Source organism: Acinonyx jubatus, chromosome B4, assembly GCF_027475565.1.
Source record: "Acinonyx jubatus isolate Ajub_Pintada_27869175 chromosome B4, VMU_Ajub_asm_v1.0, whole genome shotgun sequence".
NCBI classification, from domain to species: Eukaryota; Metazoa; Chordata; class Mammalia; order Carnivora; family Felidae; genus Acinonyx; species Acinonyx jubatus.
This window is the reverse complement of record NC_069387.1, coordinates 29996955-30016879: the sequence shown is the minus strand read 5'-3', so window position 1 is coordinate 30016879 and position 19925 is coordinate 29996955. Positions and strand designations below refer to the sequence as shown.

General features: G+C 41.4%; 2 long non-coding RNA genes across 5 annotated transcripts in view; one reads left to right on the top strand and one right to left on the bottom strand.

Moving 5' to 3' along the window:
• The window catches only part of LOC113603736 (uncharacterized), a 35454-nt gene extending 25329 nt beyond the window's left edge, over nucleotides 1-10125 (top strand). The window contains exons 3-5 of one of the 2 annotated variants that reach the window (XR_008300016.1): nucleotides 79-161; nucleotides 2354-2481; nucleotides 9931-10125. This is a non-coding gene — a long non-coding RNA (uncharacterized LOC113603736). Of the gene's footprint in view, nucleotides 1-78; nucleotides 162-2353; nucleotides 2482-3418; nucleotides 3958-9930 lie in introns of those variants that run through there. The other variant, XR_008300015.1, reaches the window with a different exon arrangement.
• LOC113603735 (uncharacterized) overlaps nucleotides 1-19925 on the bottom strand; it is a 59369-nt gene that overhangs the window by 20826 nt on the left and 18618 nt on the right. For 2 of the 3 annotated variants that reach the window (XR_008300018.1, XR_008300017.1), the window contains exon 2: nucleotides 16175-16468. This is a non-coding gene — a long non-coding RNA (uncharacterized LOC113603735). Of the gene's footprint in view, nucleotides 1-10381; nucleotides 11226-16174; nucleotides 16469-19925 lie in introns of those variants that run through there. The other variant, XR_003425429.2, reaches the window with a different exon arrangement.

The following is a 19925-nucleotide window of genomic DNA, read 5'->3' as shown; positions in this document are numbered from 1 at the left end:
TGTCTATCTTCTTGCATCCCACTTATGATAAGCTCCTTTAAAGGAAAGACTCAATCTTATTCATGTTTGTATTGCCAGCACCAAGAATATTCTGCTGCTCTGTAGATGAGGAATATACATTTGATGAATGCATGAATGAACGGATCAAAGGCAACGTATAGGTAAGGAAGCCAAAGCATGCATATCTTCTTTAGACCAAAAGGAACAACACTGTGAAATTTAATCATCTCGAACTATTTTTATGAAAAGCACCTATGTGCCAGGCTATAAAGCTCTACCTTCAGATACATTGTAAACTGGTTAACTGAATTTTACAGTAAGCCCATAGTAAAGGAAGGTAAATTAAGGTGGGAAGGTAGAAAAATATCTCTTTTACTAGCCACCTTTTTTTTCACAGACCATAAAACTTAAGTGATACACAGGGCTTCCTCGACTTTTTCTAGATTTTGAATTCCTGTACTTCTGTGTCTTGCACACAGTAAATGGTTAATACATATTTGTTGTAGGACAAATGAATGAATGAATGGATAAATGAATGAATGAAGGCTCTGATGTTGTGTGGGTCTCAGAAAGAAATTGATTCCATTTTCCAAACATGGGCATTTGTATTACAGTAGTAATATTTGAATTAAATTAAGATTCCTCATTTATTTGTATCTATCATAGGATCCACTCAATGTATAATCTTTAGGTTTTTTAATAGACTGGTGTGGCTGGCTATATGAGGGTTTCTTCTATTGGATCATCCTGAATATATCTTCATGTTTACCAGTTGCATTCCCCTGAGGATAATGGGATGGTGGAATCTATTTTTCTTCTTCTCACTTTTAATGTTCTTAGGCAGAAAGCAGAGATGTGATTTTAATAGTACATTATTTATTCCTGCATCTCAAGGGGAGGAGGATGGAAGAGGATGGCAATGTGTTTGTGAATGTAATATAGTGTGGATTAAGGTAGGAGAAGCTTTTTATCATGGATAGTCTCATTACAGATGTTGCCAGCACCTGTTGAGGATGAACTGCATTAGAGAAATGTCTCCCCAACTTGCCTCATTTGGGGTTTCTGTTTGCACTACTATTCTAAACCCTATCTCTCAAGGGCTTCTCCTTCGGAGCTAAGCTTTGCTCTTTGTTGAAACTTGGCAAACAAAATCTCAGCTTGGGAACAGTCTCTTCCCTCTGCTTCCTCATCTTCTCCCCCACCCCCTGTTTATTAATTTCTTCCCAGAACTGCTCAACTGCATTTAATTGGGTACACATTTTGCTAAACAAAAAAATACAGCAATTAAATCTTGATTCCCCCCCTTCTTTATTGTAGGCTTCTTCTAATTAAAGAAATGTTTTGATTATTTTCCCCACTAACCCCTCAAAAGAAAAAGAAATCTTAAAATAAGTGGTGACATCTCAAATACTCCGGAATAAATTCTTCTTTGCAAGTTTGGAGTTGAGACAGGGTCAAATTCTACCCTATGTGTCATGAAAAAAGTTCTCTCTCTCCCTCTCTCTCTCTCTCTCATAGAATGAAAATCCAGATTGAATTTGTTACACAGCTTCCGAGAACACTCAGGCCCGGCTTCCAAGTGCAATCCTCCTGCCGGGAGTCAGCAGCCCACGCACATGCACGCAGGGCGTTGCGCCAGGGCCGGTTCTTGCTTTGCCTGACCCTCTGCAGCCTCTGCTTTTCTGGAACTTGTGGTGCAGTGTCGCCTTCTCCGCGGGCACGTTCCGTGGGTTGCCCTAAGTGCACAGCCTCTGGCCAAAATGCCATCGTCTTAAAGGTGTTCCAGCTGAGCCAATGTCTCCCAAACGCTTGCTCCCAGTGTGTCTATGCTCCCCCACTGTTCTGTCTGCCCCTTGTCTAGCTGTCCCTCTGCTGCCAGCGGTGACCGCCGCTCTCAGCCACAGTGAAATCCTCCATGCTCCCAGTTGGGGCATCTCTAAGCAGTGCGGGCCCAGTGCCTGGAGATCATGCTATGCCTTCCTCACTCTTGAGCTGGCTGACATTTTTCACACAATCTTCATTTATAAGCATTGCTAAGCCGTGGAAAACAGAGTAAAATAAACGTGATGATTAACTCACGGCCATACCTAAGAAGTTATCATCACTTCAAATTACAAATCCTCTCATCCCGCTTTCTGATCATGACCTTCTGTCCTTCCACCTCTCTCCCTCCCAACCATATGCTGGTCAAATGCACACTTCCATCCCCCAAGCTTTCCAGGTCACTGTAGCTGTTTTCTCTAATCAGCCCCTGGCCTTTTCCTTCCCTATTCAGTCTAGAATCCAGTGTCTATGCTTCATGCTACTTCTCACCAACACCCTCGATACGTTTGTCCTTATCCTGTTTTTCCAGACTGAGAAAATGCCAAGCCAACTTTCTGCCTTCTCCTGTCCTACATCCAGGCCTATGAGATTCCCTGGAGGAAAAAGACAGCAGCAAATCCATGTTTCTGCAATTCTATCTTCTCCTACCTGAGCCAGGTAATCCTTCTGTTTGATTGTGATTAATTCCTTCTCCCGTTTCTTGTAAGGTTCCTGCAAGCACTACCCTCCACTCTTATACTTTCCATAATGCCTTCCCCGCCAATCTCAGGAGATGACTTCACTTCCAGTCTCATATAGGGAAATAATTAATGACAACATCTATTTCCTGTACCCCGAGAGAACACATTTATCTGCATCCATATAAATCCTTTTCTCTTTCCCTTCTTCCTTGCCACTTCACTAGCAACTCCTTCAGCTTCCCGAGGACCTTGCTCCATCATCTGTATTCCAACTGTCACTTCTCTCTCCCTCCATTACTCCCCTTGCTCCCCTTTACTCCTCCCCCAATCTTTCTCTCTTTCTCTGCACAGCCACCAGCCTTGAAAATAGTGTCTGTTTACTGCCTGCACTGTGTTACTTTCCATTTACTATTCAACTCACTGCCCTTGGGTTTCTTGCACACCCCATGTCTCCACTGAAAAATGTTCTAACAAAATAACCAGTAGTGTTTGAATTGCTAAACCCATTCATAAACTTTTGGCCTCTATTTTGCATAACTTTTCTGAGTCACTGCTGGCTATCATCTGTGCACTCCTCTAAATCTCCTCTCCTGCTAACGCGCCCTACTCTGTATGCTGGGAAGCTGAACTCTACCAGTTGTTTCAATGGGTTCCCTTGTACTTTGGCTGCTAGTTGGGTTTGACCAGTGGAAAGCCCCAGAAAATGATAGAAGAGTCACAGCTGGGTGTATATATCCCACTTCTTTCTAAGGGACAGGCCTGCAGTGGGCTGCTGCCCTTGACAGAAGTCACAGCTCTTCTTAAGGTATCTTCTCCAAATAGCAGTGCTCTCTTGTTCATTCTCTCTCTCTCTCTCTCTCTCTCTCTCTCTCTCTCTCTTTCTCCCTCCCTCCCGCCCTCTCTATTTTTCTCAGAGTCCCAGGATCCACTCTCTCTGCTCAGCTATCTAGACCTTAGAGGTACTGACCCTACTCTCTGCTCTTACCTGCCAGTGAGTATTCCATTAGTACTTTGGGTTCTCTATACTTGCCCATACCTTTGTAAATAGTCTCTTTATTAAACTTTCCTCAAATTTCCCGATTTCAGGGGTGTCATCTCTTTCCCACCAGGACCAGGACCTGTATAAGGTAATTTAACACTACCAACAACTCAGGCCCTCCTGAGTCTCATGATGGTGTCTCTTGTTCTGCTAACGTTTTAGCTCTGCCTATCAATCCCCTTTAGACAGTGGCTGAGTGTGATGCTTAAGGAGATGGGCTCCAGAACCAGACCAGGAGGTCTGTGCCACCAACCAGCAGTGTGACCTCGGGAAATTTCCCAAACCTCTCTGTCTCAGTCTTCTCCTCTATAAGTGGTGGATAAGATGCTTCCCTACCTCAAAGTCTAATGGAGATGAAATGGCTTAAAACATGTGAAGCACTTAGAATAGTGCCTGGTGCACATTAAACCATAAATGCTGGTGTTTGTGTCCTTATTACTGATCACTTTCTTCTCTCTTCTTCTCTTTGCCCCCTAGTTGTTGGGACTTCCCAGCATTCTTTTTTGGTAGACACCTTTCTGTTCGCTATTTGAAAATATCACTGGGATGATCTAAAACAATTATGATAATAGTTAACATGCATTATACTCTTCTTCTGTATATGGCACTGTACTATGAGCCATGGAATTAACACAAAACCCTTTGTGTTAGGCAACTGAGTTACCTCTCTGAACCTCATTTTCCCCCTTTGTAACATGGGGAAAATGATAGTATCTATCTGATAAAGGCTTTTTGTATGAATCTGATGACTTAATAAATAAATAAATAAATACCCTTCCCAGATAGGTACTAGGATTGTCCCCAAGTTGTAGAATGAGGCAGAGGGAAGTAGAGTCACTTCCCAAAGTCAAGGAATGGAACTATGCTTTTATTTGAATCCAACCAGGCTGAGTCCATGCTCCTGTCGTCAGCAATGGATAATTTGGGTAGACTCCAGTTCCCTTAGGCAGGAAAAAATTCAAAAAGTGGCAAATATATGAGCTTTTGAAACCAGCCCCTTGATTTCCTAGAATGCTAATAAAAACATTTTCATTGCCCTTACTGATGAGTGCCTAGGTAGCATGCAGGCACGTCTGCTCTGTTTCCACAGATAGGAAATCAAACTGGGCAGCACTTGACAGACAGCAAGACTGTTCCATCATTTTCCAAACCCAGTGAAATGAGAAAAAGAAACCAGTAGGTTAGATATCCCTGGGGCATATATCTCCCCTTTGGGCATCAGTTTCACAATGACTTCAAAGGGAGTAACTGCTGAACTGGACAGGAGGGAAACTGGGCCCAGAAGGATTGGGCTTGAAGAGTATAAATAGTAACAAGGAACGGGGTCTGGGAAATTGGCGTGAATACTCTGCAATACGTTCTAGCAATATACATGATTAAGTTTTCCATGTAAAGTGGGATTTTCTTTTCTCTCACAAGTGTCTTCTTAAACAATGTTTTTAATTAGGACCCTTGTTTTCCTTTACTTCTTTATTAGGGAAGCTTCTCACTTAGCCTGACATTAGAATGTTCTTAGAAATAAACAGTTTCCATAAAGGCAAAATTTCTCCATAAGATCATTACTATTATGTTGTGTGGGGAATGGAATAGCACCTCTGGGAATTTAATGCTGTCAAGAGTCTATTTCAGTAATATGTGACGTTCTCCAGGAGATCCGCCCTGTCTCCATTTGCTCCTACTTCTCAGGAAACGAGAGGAGAGAACCAAACCCTTGCCGCTGATTAAAATCAAAAGCATTTTCTTGCATGAATAGATAAATTATCTTTTAAAAATGGAGCCCTTTGTTAACATTAGAATCCCCTGGTGCCTGTTGGTTGAACCCTGTGGTAAAAATCTGCCAACATGGAGGAGGAGGAGTGAGAGAAATCACTGAAAAATGGAGATGCTCCCACTCTTTAAGATGCGATTTTAGCTTTTCCTTTTATTTTTGCTTTCATTTGAGGATTTGGAAGAATGAGGAGAGAATGTGTCAAGAGGAGGCACCCTCTCTACTGCACAGAATTTCAAATCTCTGTGGTATTGTGTAGAATTTCTTAGCTCACAGGTTTCCTGAAGACAGACTCTCACAAACACCTATGATTTTAGTATGGACATGGCTGGGACTCATTCTGGGCCTCAGGCAGACCGCCTCCTGACCTCCTTCAATGACTCATGTGTAATATAACATCTGAGTGTGAATGTAAGCATTTTAATATGAAAAGGATTGATTTTTCCTACAGACATGGGATTCTAATGATTGGAAACAATATATTGATTTTTTTTTTTAATTAAAGCCATCTTCCCACTCATAATGGAAGGTCTTGCCCTTTGTGAAATTTATATCCATAGTCCTTGGTGATATCTGCAATTACAACTCCCAGTGGCTAGCACCACATTTGGGAAGGAGGAAGTACTAATAGGAGAGAAATTATTCTCACTCCCTTCTTGGTAACGGGCTTTTAGTGTTGGTCAAAGGTGGCTGATGGAAGGCTGAATGAATGTTGAAATGTCTCTGCCACACACCACAGCCCAGAAAGACAAATTCTCCGGGGCTTTGGGACCACTCTTAGCTCATATTCTCAGAATTCCCTTTACCCTTGCCCTATTCCTTGAAGCATCTGGAATAAGACAATAAAGACACTTCACTTTGAGAAAATGGTTTAAATTGAATCCCCATTCGGTGAAAGTATCTCTTGCTATTGCCAATATCATTCAAGTACTGTCACTGGGATCTTGTCCCTAGATCCCACAGAACAGAGGTTAGTCCTGTCCAGGCTGGCTGAACACAAACCATGAGATGAGTAACTGGGAAGATCTGCTTGAGGCCCGTGTTAGCCCTACGCCACTCTCAGCACCCGCTCCTTCATGCTCATGTCATGTATGTACCTGCATCAAGGTCACAGATATTGTGACCTCCCAGGAACTTAGAGATGATCTGAGTGAAGTCCTTTGTTTTATACCTGAAGACACCGAGGCCAGAGGGGTTAGTCATGTGCCCAGGCTTGTTCATGGCACAACCAGGCCAGCCTGAGCTCTCTTATCCCCAGTCCAGTATACTGTGTCCTACACCACATTCTTTCAAGCCCAAATATGCATGTTTTCCCCAAATTCTCTCAGTGACTGGGCTCCTAATGTTGGTCACTACTCCTTCCCTCATCTCTGAATAGCTCCCCCTTGCCCCTCTGCCTTCCTACCACCTGCAGATTCAGCACCCAGGATTCCTCCTTCCTACCCCCACCTCTTCTTCAGTGCCCCATCTGGTCTTTTTCTCTTCCCCCACAGACTCCTTTACTCCTTTCTATGTCTTTCCACATCCACATCCATATACACTTGGCTGTACGTGACATGTGTGTAAAGGGCATACTGAGTCAGGAGACCCAGGTGCCAAACCTGGCTCCCACATACTGACTTTATTACTCTTTTAAGGATTAGGTTTCTCATAAGCAAGGAGAAACTGTATTTGCTTATCTCCTGGGTTATTGTGAAGATCAGCTAAAATAATGTCTAAGGAAATGTGTATAAACTAAGTGATATCCCCAAAACATTAGAAATTATGATGAATATTTTTCCCTCAGCTTTGCCAACTGATGTGAGCACCTAAGATGAGCATGAATAGATAATAGTTGTGAACAGATCAGTATTTATGCCTCCTGAGTGACATATGTACCCCTGGTAGTGTCTTCTGAAGCTAAAATAACTGCCCAGTGGGCAACTTTAATGGGGGTATGGCAGGCACCAATGCAGGACTTAGAAGAGATTATTTTACATGCAACCATTCTAAGCTTTAGAAAGTCCCACCTATGAAAACTTTTTCTACCATACTAAGGGCAGGCATTTGCCTTAAGAGAAACAAAAAAGGGGAGAAAGACATAGCTTGAAAATTCACATCCCAGAAAAGGGGAAGGCATTCTTTTTTTTTTTTAATTTTTTTTAAATTTTTATTTATTTTTGAGATAGAGAAAGAGCATGAATGGGGGGAGGGTCAGAGAGAGGGAGACACAGAATCCGAAGTGGGCTCCAGACTCTGAGCTGTCAGCACAGAGCCTGACGCGGGGCTCGATCTGTGAGATCATGACCTGAGTCGAAGTCAGATGCTTAACCGACTGAGCCACCCAGGTGCCCCAGGGATGGCATTCTTCAGGTAAAAGTGTGGCCACTGTGAAGCCCAAAGACAGGACCATAATCAGTCACATTAACCAGCAGGTCTGGGACGAGTTAACTTCTTCATCTCCTGGCTTAACAATTGCAGGTACCTGAAAATATAACTGCTCAGACAGGTTTGTGGCCTCAAACACAGATCTATGCTAGCCAAGAATGTGATTGGCATACTAGAAGATCCTTATGATGTCAGAAACACATCTGAGAATTAAATCACTTGTCAGTCATTTATTCCTTGGTGTGACTGGGTTTGTTATTTCATTCTTTTACTCAGTTTGGGAGAAAGGTGGGTCTTTTGGTTCAAAAACCAAGAATGAAAATTTGTACCTCTTAATCCCCATCACCTTTTTCACCTATCACCACCCCTGACACTCTTCCTCTCTGGCAATCACTACCTTGTTCTCTGTATTTATGAGTCTGCTTCTGTTTATGTTTTTTGTTTGTCTTGTTTTTTAATTTTTTAAAAATTTTTTATTCATTTTTGAGAGACAGAGACAGAGACAGAGCATAAGTGGGGGGAGCGGCAGACAGAGAGGGAGACACAGAATCCAAAGCAGGCTCCAGGCTCTGAGCTGTCAGCACAGAGCCCGATGTGGGGCTCAGATTCACAAACCAAGAGATCATGACCTGAGCTGAAGTTGGACTCTTAACCAACTGAGCCACCCAGGCACCCATCTTGTTTTTTCAGATTGCACGGATCAGTGAAATCATACGGTATTTGTTTTTTCCCGTCTGACTTATTTCACTTAGCATAATACCTTCTAAGCCATTCATGTTGTCAAGAATGGCAAGATTACATTCTCTTTTAAGGTTGAGTAATATCCCATTTATATATTCATGTATTGATGGACATCATTTAGGTTGTTTCTATATACTGGCTATTGTAAATAATGCTGCAATAAACATAGAGGTGCATATGACATTTTGAATTAGTGTTTTGATTTTCCTTGGGTAAATACTAAGAGTGGAATTACTGGGTTGTATGGTATTTCTATTTTTAATTTTTAATTTTTTGAGGAACATCCATACTCTTTTCTGTAATGGCTGCACCAATTACATTTCCACCAATGGTGCATGAGTTTCCTGTTCTCCACATCCTCACCAACACTTGTCCTTTCTACAAATTGTAACTATACTTAATGTAGTAAGCATTTCACAATGTACAAACTTGTCAAATCACTGTATTGTACAACTGTAACTAATATATTGTTGTATATCTACTATACTTCAATTAAAACAAACAAACAAATAAGGATGAGACATGTTACTGATGCCCTCTCATGGAATGCAAGCCCCAAAGCCTCTATATGAAGGGAGAGGGATGAAAAACAGTAAGTGAGGGAGCAGCCTGCCTCTTCTGGTTCTTCATCAACTTGGGCCAACTCTGGAAGCTTCCTGGACATGAGCTTTGTTGTCCTTCACTCAGAGGACCTATCAAGCAGACAGCTGAGTCAATGAGAGTCTTCAAAGACTTGGTTTATTTATGGTGGTGGTAAACATGTCCCCAAGGACCACTAGATAGGTAACAGGCCAAAATGCTTTCTGGCGTAAAGACTCAGTGCATCCATATGGTCCGCTACTCACATTCTTCCCGGTGATTTATTTTGTGCCTGCTCTACAAATTTCCTAGTAACCCCACTCCAGTTCCTCTTTACAAAGACGTCAAAACTCTATGGTTTCTTCCTCTTTACTATTCCTGAGACTCTGAGTGTCCTGCTGACTGAGGCATGTATTTTTTTTTTTTTTTTTGCTGACAAAAATATGTTTGCCTAGTTTCACTTATTCAATAAATTCTTTTTTCTACTTTTTTTCTACTTTTCTACTATGTTTCATAAGAAACATAGGATCACATACAGAACCTCTCCCAAAGCCCTGTTCCTTTAACCTAATTGTATTTTCCTTTTTTTTTTTTTTTTTTTGGAAAATTCTTCATATCAATTCCATCCATCCCATCTTCATTTACCACACAGCCCATGCCTTTACACATTCTGTATTTCTTTACTGAAGGCTTTCTTCCATGCTTCCCCTTCTTTAACATTTTCCCCATCACATATTCCAAGTCACATTCTGACCCAGCACTGTACTAGCTGTGACTTAATTTGTATCATCTGACTGATCTAAAATACCAAGAAACTATCTCTGGACTTCTAGAGTCAGTACAATTTGAGGTATCTGTTTACAATGGCCAATAGGACACTTAACTAAGAGGTGAAATGTCTGTGACCCCCTTGTTTTACCTATCTGCTGCAGGTAATGTTGGGAGCAAGAGTGGTCAAAGGAAACAGGAGACAGCTGTCAACCTGGCAGGGACCTAATAGTGGGGAGAAATCATTCTTTTTCCTCGATCTTTGCCAATTATACAGAAGATCCACAAAAGCCATTGCAGATGAACCATGTGACCAACAGATCAGCAAATGTGTTTTTAAAGGCAAATATGTAGTAAAAGTTGCTCTATTTCAAAATGCAGTGAATTTGGATTTGTTTCAAAGGAGAGTCTTTACTCTAGGTTTTAAACTGATAGGCAAATCCCCACAAGTGGAAACTGAAGTTCCCTTGAACCATTGCCAGATCTGACACAAGATAGAGAGCGGTAATGGACTCACAGGAAGCAATGGTTAATGTTTCTTACAAGTGTTAAAAAGCAACTCACAGTATCACTCTCTTTCAATGCACCATCATGCCCTATGAAGCCCTTGGGTTCCACTGATCTATGGAAAGTCCACATGTCCAAGTTTTGATATAATAATTATAGACAGATGTGGGAAAACTGAACACTCATTCCAGAATTGAAAGTAACCATTTTATTTGGTCACCGTTATGAAAACTGTATATAAGGAGAAATTTGGATTCTCATCCAATATCCTCTGAAAAAAATATGCTCAGGCAAACTTTTCTAAGTGTTAAAACTGAAGTGTGATTTGAGTAGCATAGGAGACCAGTGGAGAGAGAAGGTCGGTAATCACGTGAGAAGAGACTGTTTTTATACCTTCTGATCATGGTGACCTCTACAGAAAGTTAGTCGCTCTGAAGAGTAACAAAGGCCATCTGTTAGTGTCTATGGTATTCCTGCTAAAGGCTAACAGGGACTAAATGATCTTTTGATGTTTAATGCAAGCCTCTAGCAGTGAGTATTCTCTGCTTATCTGAAAATGGTATATGGTGGTGGTTTAACAGAGCTAGACAGGTGGGCCACATGACTCATAAGAGTGACAGACATACTGGGCAACTCAGAGCACAGTACTTTGAAAAGGTAATCCCTTTAATTAGGTTTGCAAATTACTGAGGTCACGTGTTGTTTAAATTCATGACTCTTCCTCATAAAATCCTGAGTTTATGAATTGAAATAGTGCTGCCAAGAGTCAGGTTTTGTTAATTCGTGATCGTGGAGACAAGTTGCTTCTGGGTGAATGGACTAGGAGAGGTGAACAAGATGCATAGTTTATGGAGGAGGAATATGGCTCTGGTTCTGAGAGTTTTCTGAGGCTTTCAGAATAAGTGGAAATACATTATTTAATTTCTGCCAGGACTTCTTCCTCAGGCAGAGCCTAGTATCAAGAGAAAATTTCAAAGAATAATGTGTTGATATTCCAAAGACCTGGATTCTAATTTTCACATTAGATGTTAGAATCTGAGTTTTCTAGTCTAAAAAGTGGTGAACTTGACTAGATCATCACAGCTTAAATGGACATATTTTTTCTGTCAGCGATGAGAATGAAGGAGACATGCTTTGGAACTTGCTAGATCTTTCTAAACTCACAAATCCATGGTGCTACAATCAAAAGCATTCTGAGTAGCAAAGATCCATTTGTTTAGATATAGTAAAGGAGGTTAGCTGTTGTGCCTTGTTTGGATGAAGAGACAAGGTTTGAAAAAAAAATGATATTTATGGAAAGGAAGAAAATAATGGGATCTGAAGTTTTATTATGCACTGAATGTTTTTGCATTATAGTCCTTCTAAAATTAGATTTCTCCCAAAAGGTGGTTTCCTACAGAAGGCATCTTATTTGAATGCAGGATGACACTGAGTAACAATTTAGTGGCCAAAATTTAGCAGTGGTTGCTCTTCAGCTTCTGGTGGGCTGATGTTCAAGGAAGAGCCCTCCCCTACCCCAAATCTGCTGTGCTGAGTAGCAGAAATGCAAACAAGAAATTAGGAAAATACCTCCCCAATTTAGGCAAAACCACTCTGGGCTCACCTACTCTTGGGATCTCTAGAAAAAATATCTACAGATCTTAAAAAGAGAACGAATGGTAAGTTTCTTGCATGCATGTGCCATCTCAACTGGCATCACTTCTGCAGAAAGATTTGAAGAATCTTGACAAGCAATGAATTTGGAAGCTCTATTTCCTCATTCTCCATTTCAACGTGATCAGCAAATCCAAATATGCAAAAATGATGCTTGTTTGGAGGACAGCAGTGCAACCCAGGCCACTGCTCTTTCCGGTTTAGAAGTAGACATATTTCTGCCCTGGAGATCTACAATCTAAACTGACAAGTTAGAATACTGGAGATATCTCAGAAAATAGTCTTCCAGGTGATTGGAGGAAGCCTTCATTTGAATTGGGATTAAGGAATTCAGCATTAAATGAATTAGCATGATGGTTCTTCTCTCTTGCCTTCTCTGTTATGGCTGGTACCACAGTCATAGTCTGGCCTCATCTGCTATTTTTATAATTCTTTCCTGCACTCAGAATTTCTGTTTCCAAATTTTTGACCATTTATGTTAATACAAGTAATTCTTTACTTGCAGGCTGGACTGCAGCGTTTTGAGGAAAATTGCTGTCTTACCCTTGTCACACCCCTGATGGCACATGAGGCAGGGCTAGCCTGCACACTTTGTACACTCTTAATGACAACTCATCAGTAGACCCTGCCTGCCTATTATCTTTCTCTAGCCCAGTGGCTCCCACATGTCAGTCACCTAACGAGAGCCATTCTAATTGAGGTTTCCATTGATCTTCAGTGAAATGAGAAAAATGAAGGCAATGTAGATAGCTTTTCATAAAACCTAATTTATTCTATTTAGAGAACTAGTGTATTCTAAAATTATGTCTTGCTCCTACTTTGGTATTGAAATGTCCTTTCTTTTATCAAAATAATGGGGATGGTAGGTGGTTATTTAGTATTTCTAGCCAGCAGAATTAAAAATCTCAACAATCTTATGTTTCACTCCCATCTTCCTATTTGTTTTTAAGTACTGTTAGTCCCTAGAATTCAAATGTCTGTAAAACCCTGCTTTAAAAGGCAGAAGTTTTAGTTTTTATTTCTTTGCTTAAAACCTTATATATATAATATGTACTTTGGGTTGATTTTCCAGTAATGGTCCCTATTGCTGCTGCCAGATTCCTTCCTTCTGAGCATTATGTCAGTTTAAGGAGCAGAAATGCACAAGTATCTGGATCTTTGACTAGACCCCTCTGACCATGAGTCAGGCCGGGCTGTGTAATTTGCTGGAGCCAATGGGACAGCAACAAATCTGAATGTTTTTGCAGAAAACATAAGCAGAAATTTGAAAAGAGTTTTTTTTTTTCCCACATTGGGCTTGCCCTCTAGCTATTCTTGGAACCCTGCTCCTGCCATGCTAAAGAGCCCAAGCTAGCCTGATGGATGATGAGAGGCACGTGGCCCAGTCACCCTGTTGCCCCAGTCAATATCCAGCCAACTGTCAACCATGTGAGGAAGACCATTGGTACTAGCCAGCTTCCTGCCAGCTTACCAAGTGAGCACAGACACATGAGCAAACCCAGCAGAGACCACTGGGGCCCGTAAAAGAACTGCTTAGTAGAATAATGAGCCAGATAAGTGGTTGTTGTTTTAAGCTACTATGTTTTGGGGTGGTTTGTTATGTGACAATACATAACAGATACGGTGACACAGTGCCAAGTCTTCAAAACACCATGAAGAATCTCTGAGATTTTTCTCAGACATATAAGGATATGACAGCATCCATCGGATAAAAGTGAATTTGGATTCTCAGCCATGTCTTCTCTTCAAGACTTACATGCCCGTCTTTCTCTTATAAGATCGTCTCCAGAGCAGGAACCTAGTAGAATGCCTGGTTTTCAGAAGCCACTCCATCAACATCACTTGAACAATCCAATCCCTGTGATCAGGGCTGGCCTGTTGTCAGGAATGACCCACTGAATGTGATTTGAAGGTTGTAGGAAAGGCTTCCTCTCTCCACACATCTCCTTGATTAATACTTGAAATTTCAACATCAGCAATTTGTTCTCTGTGCTGAAGTTGTGCTCCCCATGAGGCTTTTAAAAAATGCAAACATTCCTGGCTGGGTTAGCATACTGTCATCCTCTTCCTGTGAATGCTCTTATCAGATATCTCGGTCACCAAGGGGTCAAAGTTGGGGTGAGAGTAAACAGCAAAAAAGAGGAGAAACGTTGAAGAGGTGACAAGGTCCCAGTTACCAAACAGGAGGGCTGAACACACTTCCCACTGTGGCTGAGTCAGCGCTGTTTCCTGAGGAGAGCCCAGCTAAGAGTTGAATTGCCCCCTCCAAGGAGAGGAGGAATGGAATCTGTCTGGCTTTGGACTCTTGCCCTGGGGGCGGGGATGGTCAGATGTGAGGAAAGATTCATCACCTCCCAGTGCTAGCATTTTCCTTGGAAGCCCTCATCTGCTTTTTTGTGCCCCCAAAGCAACATTTTTTCAATAGCTTTGTAGGGTGCACATTAGCTGTCTATTCTTGGCTACACTGTCCGTTGTCACACCCTGGATGTCTCTACTTTTTCTTAGACTCTTTGGATGTGAATTGGTTTTGCCAACATGCCCAACTACAGTGATGAAAACCACAGAGGGGACAGGCTGGGGGGATGCATGACTTGCTGCCGCCAGATTCCTTCTTTCTGAGCATTATCCGAGTTTAATGAGTTGAAACTCACAAGTATAATTAGCATAAGGCTTAAGATACTACTCTCTGTCCGTAATTGAATTTAATTTACAGCTTGAATAATTGCATTTACATGTGCAACCAAATGTTTGTCTTTGTTGGTTTTAAAAGCCTCCATCCATATTTATCTAGGAAAACTTTGCAAGGCCAAGGATCACTTATAAAAAGCTAGGGTGTTCTGGCATCTCTTGGCTTGAATTGGAAGGTGAGTTTGTAAAATGCAATCCTTGGAAATTACCTAAAAGACTTGAGGCTTTCTGATGTGAGACACTTATCAGCTTTCTAAATGTATAGCCTTAAGCCTCAAAAGAATGCTGTTCTGTTGCTTAATACAGCAACCTTAAGCCTCCTGGGGTGAAAAGTACTTAGCATAATTAAACTGCTGACTGTTCTTGAAGAGGGAAGGTGGGTTTTGTTTTAAGATTACAAGTGGCATTTCCAAGCACTTTGAGTTGAGGCCATCTTGATAGTATAGGGTATCTTGCATTCTGCAATCCTTGAATTGCAGGCATAGCAAACTGAAAGTGCTTGTAAGAGACAGTGTAATTCCATACACATGTTCCCTAGGGTACCCCTAGACATAAATGGAAGTATCTCTTCCCTCCTTCCCCCACCCACTTCTTTAGTAAGCTAAAGCAACGCAGACAATGTTTGCAAAACTGAGCTCTTCTTTCCCAGGCATTTTGGAGCAAAGAGTCTAAAGACCTATGATCTCATCTTCAAGCCTTGTAAGCAAATGTAGAGGAACTGCAAAGCTTGGCCTAGTACAATCACTGTCATTGAGCTTCAGCTGAGACTTCTGTGTCATTTGGCTTTCTTTGTATCACTCTTTTTCAAAATAGAACAATGTGTAGATATGCTAGTATTGAATTATAGTGTTACTTAACTATGTACAAACACTAATATACTTATAGCTTCAAAAAAAGAAAAGACAAAATATGCAAATAAAGTAGAAACAAACCTATAAAATGCATGGCATTCAAATGCACATGTTAATTTCAAGAGAGGTTCACTCCGTTTTTGCAGAAACCACATCACCTGCGTATGAACTGGTCACAACCACTGCTAACATGCTCTGGTCAGTTTGCCCCATTGAAGCTATTAGCAGAACATGGGGTGACTCAGTATTTGCCTCATTTTTCTGTTTCAGGATCAAAATTAATTTTTGACACTGACAATGACAGTGAGTCAATGGTCTTTCATGATGTGAATGTCCATCTATGTATGAAGTCTTTGTCTGTTCTGCATTAGCCCATCACAATTAATGTCATGATGCTTTAGCAAAGAATGAGAACAGTACATGGGAGAAGCTGTTGGTTGTCCAGGCAAGGATACCACTCCCCTGAATGCAGCCCTGTCTGAATGAACAATCTCCAGGCTCTAGGATCTGGGGAGCTCCTTGCAATCTTCTGAAGGGGGAAGGGGCTTGGAGAGGGATTGATGTGGTCATTCTTCCCCTTGGTCAGGTGAGCTGTCACAAGCACATATCTGGAAACAGCTTATTGTCTCAGCAAATGCCCATCTATTCCCCATGATAGCAGAGAGCAGACAGCAGTATCAGGAAGAACTTCTCTTTGTGACAAAAATACCTGGTTTATCCATAAGGATTCCTGTTGCCTGTGGCCCCCTTAAAAGGATGGTGCTCATTGGCCCTCATTCCATGGACCATGGTCTTGGAAGATGGAGTCCTCATCCTTCTGGAGACCCAATGCCATGTCCAGCACCATGCTGGTCCTCTCTCCTGCTCCGTGAAAGTAAGTGCATGCCTCATCTATGCCAGTTTCCATCTGTTCTTTCTGCAGTTGAAGTTATCCACTCCCCAGACAGGGTCTCAATCATATACTTGGGGATCTTGTCCCAGTGATGAGGGAGTAGGAGGCAAGCTGAGGGGAAAAGCACAAGTTAGTATACCCTCCCTCCCCAGGTGGGACATATATGATATTCCTTGGACACTCCAGGCTACCCCAAAACAGGAAAGGACAAAAAAAAAAGTTAAACTGATAAGAGTCTCCACCAGTTTACCAGAAAAAAGCAATCCCATCATAGCCTAAAGTCCAGGAACTCCCTACTATCTTTTTTTTTCCTTTTTTAATGTCTATTTATTTTTGAGAGAGAGAGGGAGACACAGAGTGTGAATGGGGGTGGAGGGCAGAAAGAGAGAGCGAGAGGGAGACAAAGAATCTGAAGTAGGCTTCAGGCTCTGAGCTGTCTGCACAGAGCCTGGTACGGGACTTGAACTCACAAACCATGAGATCACCACCTGAGCCCAAGTCTGAGGCATAACTGAGCCACCCAGCGCCGCCCCCCCCCATACTGTCTTAATGTTAATACTTTGCCAGAGGGAAAAACAACCTTAACTTGACAATAGCTAGGCTTTCAGTAAGTCATCTTTAGCATGTGAAAGTCTCTTTGGAAACTCCCTCTTGACTTTATGTCCCCTGACTTCATAAAACAGTCACCCCCACAAACCCAGTGCCGCCCAGGGGTCCTGTCCCCATGCTTTAATAAAATCACCTTTTTGCACCAAAGATGTCTTTAAGAATTCTTTCTTGGTCATTGGCTCTGGACCTCACGAACCTCACCGTTCCCCCAAAACTTCATCACCAGGTCTTCATCAACACTCTAATTCTGTCAGCATTTTATATGATTTCATTTGTACAGCTACTTTAGCAACCAAACCTTGAAGGTCTGAGTCCTTTAGAATCAATAGCTTTTTACCACCCCTTCACTTCAGGTGATTGCTGTATGCATTCTGCCATCACTCAGAGCCCCAACACCTCTGAAAGCTTAACTTCCTACATCTTACTCTCTGGCTGCCCTAAATCTTTACTTTCACTACCCTGGATCTTTGACCTCACCCAAGCATCTATAATTGCTCTAATTTATTCCATTCAACCACTTTATCTTAATGTTATATCCTTCAAACCTAGATTTTTTTGGACCATTGTTTCAATGACTCTCTTGCCAAAATTCTCAGTTTCCTTGATCTATTGTTCTTCTGTTACAAATGCCCCATAAAACTCCAACTTGAAATCAACTTAACAGTTTAACTTCTATGTTTCCTTATATCACAAACCTCTCAGATTCGTGATGATGATTTATGACCTCAATTAGACTTAAAGCTGCCCAGTAATCTTTCTATCTCTCTCTGTCTTATTCCCCACAGTGGTTATTTCAAACCTCATCTATCCTCAAATATTCTACCCTGGAATACCTTCTTATACTTTTCACAGGGAACTAAGCTCATAAAATGGAATCCATTTTACAGAAATTCCCTTCATTCTTTGCTACCCTACCTAAAACTTAGCTGCATGGGCATATACTTTTTACTTTTTGCTTCTTGATTGAATAGAAGAAGAGAATTTACCCACTTCTTCATCACTCCCATAATGTTAATCCTAGCCTAGGGCTAATTTCTCTACCTCTGCTCTGCATCAAATCTCTCATTGCTTCTCAGGAGACTTTGTTATTCATCAGTTATCCTTTTTGACCCCTATACTTTAGCCACTTTTTATTGGCATCTTTTTACTAACATTAGAACAGATTCAAGCTTATCCTATATTTAACTCAAAATTCAACTGTCACTCAATCTCATCCTTTTCTTCCTATCATCTGTCTCTTTATCTTCACAACAAGATCCATTGAAAGAGTTGTCCACTCACATTGTTTTCACTTAATCAATCACCTATTCACTCCTTAACCCATGACCTTCAGGCTGCTATACCCATCCTCGCATCAAAACGCTTCTTGCAGCTCATCTTCCTGTCTCTATATCCAGTGCAAGCTTTCATTCTTTATCTTACCATCCTCTCTGTGACATGGTAGACCACTTTCACCTATTCAACACTCAGCCTTAGTTTCTGTGCATTGCACTCTTCTGGTCTTCTTCCTAGCCCTCTGGCTATTGTTTCTCACTCTGATCATTATCTCTGTTTCTTTAATTTTGAAGAGATATGGATGCAGCAAAGATGGACTTGAATTATAGCCAAGGTAAAGCCACTCAGAGGTGAATATGATCCCTAGTAATTTCATTTCTAGGAATATTGTCAGTCTTGGGTTCGACACTGAGGGTTACATTTAAAATCACTCACTCAGAGGCACTCTAATAAAGGAAAGAGAACCTACTGAGGTTCTCACAAATACCATATTAGAAACTTAGGAGATCCAAAAGTGTGACCTTTTTACATCCAAATACCACAAGATATGTATCAAGTTATAGGAAGGCATGAATATGATAAACTAAAGGTGGTCACAATTTCTTGGACATTTCTACAATTGACAGTTGGGATTGCTGTCCCCTACTTTTGAGTCTGGGCAAGCTATCTGCCTGTTTTGATGAATAAAATGGTATGGAAGTGATGTTATGATAAATTCTAAGCCAGGCATTAAGAAATTTGCAGCTCCATTTCCTGCCTCTTAGAATCCAGATGCCATGCTGTGAGAATATCCAAACAGATCCATGAAAGAGAGAAATCTGTCAATAGCCCCAGGTAAGTCTCAGTTGACAGCAGAAACTTGTTAGACATATGAGTGGGCCATCATGGAACTGGGTCCTTCCAAACCCAGTTGGAGCACCCTCACTTGATGTTCCATGAAGCAGAGATGAGGCAACTCTACCAATCCCTGCCCAAACTGCATATTCATGATCAAAACAAAGGGAGAAATTTCTGCTAGAGGGAAGTGGGTTATTTCCTCCTCAAATATTTACCAGTGTACTAGATTTCAGAGTTGTTAGGGAGAGTTGGAGGGAAATTAGGGTATTGGAGAAGGAAGAGACAAAAGAGCTAAGTCTACAACTTTTGAAGTAAAGAATTGAATTCCCTGCAGTATTCCAGGGCTGAAGAGGCAGAAATTTGCCAGGCTCTTATTAAAAACCTCAGAAGGGCCACTCACCTCTCCTTCTCTAAAAGAATGTTGGTTAAAAGATGAAGTTAGTCATGCTAAGACTAGTAAGCAGCCCTGTGTGAGCTTAATCTATGACTGTGACAAGGTGATTACCTCATTACCTTATCTATCAAACAAGAAAACAAGAGGATATACTTCCTGGTTAAAGATGACATCTGGGGACACATGGGTGGCTCAGTCAGTTGAGTGCCTGTCTTTGGCTCAGGTCATGATCTCGCAGTTCCTGGGTTCGAGCCCTGCATCGGGCTCTGTGCTGACAGCTCAGAGCCTGGAGTCTGCTTCTAATTCTGTCTCCCTTTCTCTTTGCCCCTCTCCCACTCGTGCTCTGTCTCTCTTGCGTTTGAAAATGAATAAACATTAACAAATTTTTTTATTAAAAAAGAAGAATTTCAACAGAAGATTGTAATTCATAAAAAAGAATCAAATGGATGGCCT